We start from the raw sequence: 8,284 nt of genomic DNA, 5'->3' as shown, positions 1-8,284 counted from the left end.
TAAAGCCGTGGAAGCAGAGTGGGGGTACCCCATCCAGTACCCCCCTAAGTAAGTAGGCTCGTTCAGTACATAAACAGTGCCTACAACATATATATTTCTAGTAGAAACAGCCTACACGCCCAAATCCACGAAAACCCAAGAACTTTAACCTAATAACCCAGTGCATTCGTGGATCAATCCACACAGTAGCTCAATGCGCTTTCCTACAAACAATAAATTTATCAATACCCTAAGCGGCTAATCCACAATAACCTAATGTGCTCCAGTATCTGAAATAATATTTAATAAATTAATTAATTCATACTCATGATCAATGAATGAATTAATATCCCAAGCTCTTAATCCCCAATAACCCTATATACGCTCTACTGCCTGTACTATTTACTAGGTTAATTAATTAGTTTATTAATCAACAGTAATTTAATACTTTCAACCACTTCTCTAATAAATAAATAAATAAAATTCCAAGCGCTTAATCCCTAATGACCCAAGTCACTCTACTATCCGTACTGTTTATTAAATAATTGATTAATTGATAAATTACTGGTACTCTTAAATGCTTCTTCAATCAATAAATAAATTAAATCTCAAGCACTTAATCCCTAATAACCCTATATACGCTCTACTGTCAGTACCGTTTATAAAGTAATTGATTGATCGACAGTGGGCTAAAACTCTTGACCACTTCTTTAATAAATAAATAAATAAAAATCCCAAGCATTTAATCCCCAATGATTCAATCCGCTCTACTATCCATACTGTTTATTAAATAATTGATGAATTGATGAATCACTGGTACTCTTAGATGCTTCTTCAATCAATAAATAAATTAAATCTCAAGCACATAATCCGTAATAACTTAGTACGCTCTACTGTTAGTACTGTTTATTAAGTAATTGATTAATTAGTCGTAGGCTAAAACTCTCGACCACTTCTTTAATAAATAAATAAATAAAATCCCAAGCGCATAATCCCCAATGACCCAATTCGCTCTACTATCCGTTCTGTTTATAAAATAATTGAATAATTGATGAACCACTGGTACTCTTAGATGTTTCTTCAATTAATAAATAAATTAAATCTCAAGCACCTAATTCCCAATAACTCAGTACGCTCTATTGTCAGTACTGTTTATTAAATAATTGATTGATCGGCAGTGGGCTAAAACTCTCGACTACTTCTTTAATAAATAAATAAATAAAATCCCAAGCACGTAATCCCCAAAGACCCAATATGCTTTACGGTCTATACTATTTAATAAGTTATTAATTAATTAAATAATCACCAGTACTCTTAGATGCTTCTTTAATAAATAAATAAATTATGTCCAAAGCGCCTAACATCCAATGACTCTGTACGCTCTACTATCTGTGCTCTTTAATCGAATATTAATTTAAAAAAATTCGCTGGTGAGCCTACTACTCTCAACCACTTCTTGAAAAATAAATGAATAAAATAACAAGTGTTAAATCTTCATTAACCCTATACGCTCTTCTGTCTGTAAATCGTATAGGGTTATTACTGACACACTGACGGTTTATTAATTAATTAATAAATTATAAAATACTATAGTCAGTAGAGCGTTCTGAGTTGTAAGGGATTAACTGCTTGAGATTTAATTTATTTTTTGATTGAAGAAGCATCTAAGAGTACCAGTGGTTCATAAATTAATCAATTATTTAATAAACAGTACGGATGGTAGAGCGAATTAGGTCATTGGGGATTAAGCGCTTGGAATTTTATTCATTTATTTATTAGAGAAGTGGTTAAGAATATTAAATTACTGTTGATTAATAAACTAATTAATTAACCTAGTAAGTAGTACAGGCAGTAGAGTGTATATAGGGTTATTGGGGATTAAGAGCTTGGGATATTTATTCATTTATTGATCGTGAGTATGAATTAATTAATTCATTAAACATTATTGCAGATACTGGAGCGCATTGGGTTATTGTAGATTAGCCGCCTAGGGTATTCATAAATTTATTGTTAGTAGGAAAGCGCCTTGAGCTACTGTGTGGATTGATCCACGAATGCACTGGGTTATTAGGTTAAAGTTCTTGGGTTTTTGTGGATTTGGGCGTGTAGGCTGTTTCTACTAGAAATATATATGTTGTATGCACTGCTTATCGACTGAACGAGCCTACTTTCTTTCAGAGAACTGGACTGGTTTCCCCACCACGCTGAAATAGCATTAGGTGAAACGACAGATTTAGGTGAACTACGATAATGCCCATTTAAGGTGAGTAAATAAAATATGGGTGGACAAGTCATTGTTATCCCTCTATGAGTCGTACGAGCACTACAAACATTGAAAATTCCGTTCCAAACTTTTCCATTCCGACCCTATCTCACCTCAAAGTGCCAGTTTTTTTCCTTTTAGAGCAATTAATCAATTAATCATCGCCAAACTTTTTTTTCATCACTGTTAGGCTAAAAGACAAGACATATGTTCCGGAGTTTCGTCCAATTGGCCCTCTTTCGCTACACAAATGCAAAAACTGTGGTGCTGCTTCCAATGTTGGTAGCGGAGTGGTACACTCCATAAGGTGGCTTTATCTGGGCTTAAATAAAAGCAAAAACATAGAATAGATAAGAAAAACAAAAAGATAGAAAACATTTTATAAAATTGGCCTGTATTTTGTCACCGTAGTTGACTCACTACCATTCTATGAAGAACTAATAGTTATTGTTTGCTTGTCTTGATTTAAATTTTTTAGTTCATCCGCATCCTTGTAATCTTCGCTTTCATCATTCTCGTATTCATATTCAGCAGTTATCAGTTTTGGTTGGTCTTCAAAGAAAACCTTTTTTTGTATATCTTGTAATTTATCAACAACTCGAATATCGTGCAAATTATCTATTCGTTTCTCAGCAGGTATCCATATTCTAAAAGCTTTCGATACATCCGAATATCCAAGGAAGATGGCTCCCTCATTAGGCGATGGAAACTTAGATTTTTGCGGATTCCTATCAAGCGTTATTACTTTAAAACCAAAAACTATAAAATGTGAAACGCTCGGTGCTCTACCAAACCATCGAAAATAAGGATTTTTATTGTCAAGTATTCAAGATGAGCATCTATTTAAAATATCATTTGCGGTATTAATTGCCTCGGCCCAAAACTTTGTCAGAAGCCTAGCCTGTAATAATAGGCACTGCGCCATTTAGACTAACGTACGACTTTTGCGCTCAGCAATTCCATTTTGCTGCGGTGTGTGTGTGTGACCGTCAGTCAAGGCTTCTCATATCTGCATTTCATACATCACTTACGAATAATAACAACGCGAAGTACACTACAAGAACACTCATACATGTACAGTATCAAGTGATGATCCTCACAACATCCATCTCATTTACGCTTGCAGAATTACACACACACAATGGACAAACAAAACGCTAATATCACAGAAGCAATGGCTGATGGATCCCAGCTGAGCATACTGCTGCAGGGGAATTATAGTAGGCTAATGCGAAAAAAATTCTGGAAAACTTCGGGATAGTGAGGTCCATCGAACGGAAACCCTGTGCTATGGGGTACTCAAGTTACGAAGTGGCATTCCTTTCACCACGGAAGGCAGCGATAGCGGCTGATAACCTAAATGCAGCGCCAACGCTACAGGAGCTATTCGACTCATTGCCGAATGTATCGGACGAGAGGAATTGGACAAAGTCAACGGCACCTGTCCCCTTGCCAAATAAAAGACAAGTCAAGGTCCACAATATATCAGAAAATGGACGTTGGTTAAACATAATGACCGGAAAACCAATTGATAAGCGCCAATTGGAAACATCGCTTAACAAATTGGGTCCAATGTTATCATTAAAAGAACAGCCATGTTCGGCCCCATACACCAGCTACGAGGCCGAATATTACCAACTATGTGATGCAGCAGTTGCTGCAGCAACCTTAAATGACACAACAACCATTGAAATAGAAGACAAATCATCTTCACAAAACATCGAAGCACCAACTAAGAATGTAGAGTCAACGACGGAAGTCACCCTTAAAAAAGTTAATGAAGAAGAGCTTAGTCCAATATCACGATTTGTAAGAGTAAATAGTACTGGGACTAAAATAAGCGTCATTTAAAAAAACCTATTAACACAAACTATATTATTGAATTTTTCGAAAACAAATATCCAATAGAAGATATTCATTTTTCAACCAAAAAACAAACACGGGAGGATATTATTCCCGTTCATATAACGTATGGATCAACTGAGTGGGAAGAAAACATGCGCCAGATAGTAGTGTATGCCATAACTCAGCAGCCAAAAAACGTAATCACAAAAAACCCAAAAACAGAAAACACGATCAACATAAATAACGATCCAAAAGACAATGACTCACTTCCGCGAAAAGTAGTATCTAAGGTACCGGCCATTATGAATCCGGATGAATAAACCCGGTTGTTAATGACCTTTGGCCCTTTGAGCCATTTAAACTACTACCCATTAGATGTCATACGCAACGATGGAAGACAGTTATACCTAAGCTTCGCTACATACTGTAACGAAGAATCGACGGAAAGGGCCCTCAAAGGACTCAAAATGTATGGGGCAAATTACTTTTAAAAAGACTCGCAAAGCCGTGAAATAGTAACACATTCATCGTGTGGAAATTTAATAACCAAATGCCACCTTGAAGTGCACAGTCTTCTGTGCAAAACACAAATGAAATTAAAAAAGATCTGCCCATCATGCCGGGAAAATATCAACTTGGTAAAATACGACTGGCACTATAAACTATGCCTTGAGACGGGAGTGTCAGAAAATCTTGATGCACTTAATAAACTAGTAATTAACAACACAAAATCAGGGGCCAAGGAGAAGAAGAAGACGTAATATTCACGAGTCCATTCCTTCCCTTACTCTCAGTCCCGAATAAACAAATGTAGTAATTCTGTAAATTGATACTTTATTACATTACTATAAGGATTATTGTAAAATGTTTATGTTATGTAACTCACAAATGTTTACTTATAAGATGAAAATATAGCAAAAAAAAAAAAAAAACCAATAAAATAATATAATATAATATTTTCACCGAGGACGGTGATAGTTTTAAGAAGAGGAGGCTGTTAGGTGACGACTTGGGTAAATTAATAAATTTTTATTTTTATTCTATTTTATTCTGTTACATTTCATTCCCAATGATAAAATTTTAAGACTCTTTACAGAGTCATACTCAACGAGAGTCGTCGCCTAACAAAGCTGACTGTGTACTTCGTGGCTCTTGGAAGTGTCAAGTGACAACCGAAGCGAGCCATGAAGCCTAAACACATGAAGTCAGCAAGTACCGGCTCCATAGCAAGTAAGACGAAGAAGTTTTAACTAAAACTTCGTGCAAGGTGCATTTCTTTGCGCGGCGTTTTAGTTCGTAGCCCGCTGCCGCTCATCAAGTGCAGACGTAATAACTAATTTCATAAGATTAACCAGACGTTCCGTCTATTTTTTTTCTTTTCTGTTTTCTTTTATATGTATACTAGTAACATAAAATAAAGTAACATAAAACTAATTGGAAAAGGAATTTAAATTATTATAAAATGAAAAATAACAAATAAATAAGTATTAAAATAAATAATTATAAATCGACGGAAAGAGAAAGTGCAGGTCATCCGAATTCATAATTAGCGGAAAGAAAGGTAAGTTAATCTGGATATTATATTTAACACTCCACTTATTCCTTTCTTTTAATTTTTCTTAAACAAACAAATAGTTGGACTATCTGCTGTCCCGCAACCTGTGAAGAAGCGTGAGACTGCAGTCCACAGTTTTCAGTTTTTGATTTGAAGCTGAAAACAAACTCAAATGACATTGAACGTTATTTAACAAAAACAAAGAAAATACGTTTGCTGAGGAAGCAGAATCAGGAAAATGGAGTCACAGAAAAATTAAATTTTTAAAATTGCAGTCTCGTGATTTAAAAGATTTTCCAGAATTGACCGAAAGAAATTTAAAAATGTTATTTACAGTAACTTACCAGTTACACCAAGCAGTATCATATCTGGTAGAAATCATAGATAAAAATAATGAAGTTAGTATAGAATACTTAAAAGAGACACCTACAACTGTCAAGCTTAAAGTTCGATAACAACACATCTCCAAGAAGTCATACAATTGCTTTATTGACTACATACCACATACTATTGAATACAGTGCAATGCAGAGATACTGCTGCAAGTGTGCAAGCAGCGTGAGAACAATCGGCTGTTGTTCTCACGTGGTATCAATTATTTCCTACTAAATATATGCAACATATCAGTCTAAAATAATTAGACCAGCTAAAAAACTATTACAACTTTTTCTTCAACATGATGTAATACCTGTCATTAACACAGTGATGACGATTGGAATACTTTTTTTACATCTATATTTTAAGTAGTCCATTAGATGTATAATTAGTTGAATAAAAGTATGATATCGGATACAATTAGTTACCATTTTAATGAACAATGAAACTAATTTTTTTTAACTATGCAAGACACATTTTAGGTTTGTCTTTATTTAAAAAAATTTTTAATTATTTTTTTTTTTTTATTTGCTACTGAGAAATTTTGAAAAGTTTAAAAGTTAATTCATTCTCAAAAGTAAAAAACTTTAATTAGATTACATATTCCTATATGCCAAAGTATCATAAGTTAAGCAAATTTGGTTTGTGATTATTTGTCCACAATATCTTCAACTTTATCAATCGTACAAATTTTTTCTTTACTTTTCTAAAAAACTATACAAAAAGTATATATCTTGATAAAGTATTCTAAAGTTAAAATAGTTTGAATAAAGTGCAAAAAAATAATGCATCAATTGTTTATATCGTTCATTTGAGGCATATTGAAGCCATTATAGCGAAAAAATGGGTAAACTTTTTTTATCTAGGTTGTCCAGTTTAAAAAAATCTGTAAAAATTTATAACAATGGAATATAATATAGTACAATTTATAAATTTTTTTTAATATGTACCGATAAAACTCTCAAAAGTACGCTATTTTAAAAATTTCGAACGTTTTCCAAAATTTGATTTCGGCGTCAAAAATTTTGAAAATTTTTCTAATAATATGAATTATTTTTGTCTTTAATTTTAACTAAAAATTTTTGGGATCGGTTAAGAAATACCGGAGATATTTTTAAAAAACCGAAATTTACCATTTGGGGCCTATAGCAAACCCATGAGTGGATTGGGGTCTGGAAAAATTAAAAAAAATATATTTTTGACAGTACACTACATACATAAATTTTTTCAGATTTTTTAGAGCTAAGGCAGTTTTACCTCTCTCATCTGGCTAGGCCATTTTTTATTAAGTCATCACAGATTCAGTGCTGTAATTGAATGGTATAAAATTTTTAACTCAAGGAATGTATATCATTTTGCAAAGAACTATGAAAATAGATACAAACGAGTCTATTTCTACGTACATTCTATTGTTATAAAATCATGCTACAACATTATTCTTGACAACTAAATGCACTTTATGTATTAGTGCACGGCTCACTCTTCAAATATGTGTGAAGTGTTCATCTTAACACTTGATTTTTGAAAATTCCTTAACAAACAAAAAAAAAGAGAGGTAGAACAACAATAGATAAGCAGTCTTAAGCTTACATACAGAATAAACAAAAATTATTAATGTTACTGGACGATATCAAGTAGCTTTTTTTACTTGAATTACTTTTAAAAAAAATTTACTACCTTCCATTTCAATTTTTATTATTTTTATGAAATTCCCTACCTCTTATGTATAAATATATCCGCAATAAATAAAAGCTCCATAGGAAATAAATATCAGCATTAAATAATGTATATATTTTTTTTAAACATTCAGTGTTTAGTCAAAAGCGACTAAAATCTAGCTATGCCACGCGTGCGGAGGAGTATCGAAGCTCGCAGCACGTTCGTCCTCAACAAAACATAAAATCATGCTTAAATTAATCTCTTTCTACAGACACACTCATTACGAGCGTTTTTTATTTTACTTTAGATTTTCGTTATGTTTCCCCGTTCGAAATAGACTGAGTCTGTCTCACCCACCTTCAGCTTTGGTTGCGTCCCGACGCCCGATTAACATTTGAGATGAACAACATGTCTGCTAATTGGTGCGCATAATTAGATAGGGGGAAAGGGTTAAGGCAGAGAGTAAAGATACCGCCACTAGAAAAATTTGGTGGGCCCCCTTCAGTTCGATATTGCCTCTGTACAGAACGGTCTCCGGTTGTTACTAACTGTGGTCCGAAGTACCTGATTTTTTTGGAATTTTTCTTGTGTCATTAGTTTTGTTGGATT

Source organism: Copidosoma floridanum, unplaced genomic scaffold (genome assembly GCF_036245765.1).
Source record: "Copidosoma floridanum isolate Cflo_tuat_1 unplaced genomic scaffold, Cflo_Japanese_pri ptg000033l, whole genome shotgun sequence".
Taxonomy (NCBI): domain Eukaryota; kingdom Metazoa; phylum Arthropoda; class Insecta; order Hymenoptera; family Encyrtidae; genus Copidosoma; species Copidosoma floridanum.
Note: the sequence above shows the minus strand (reverse complement) of the source record.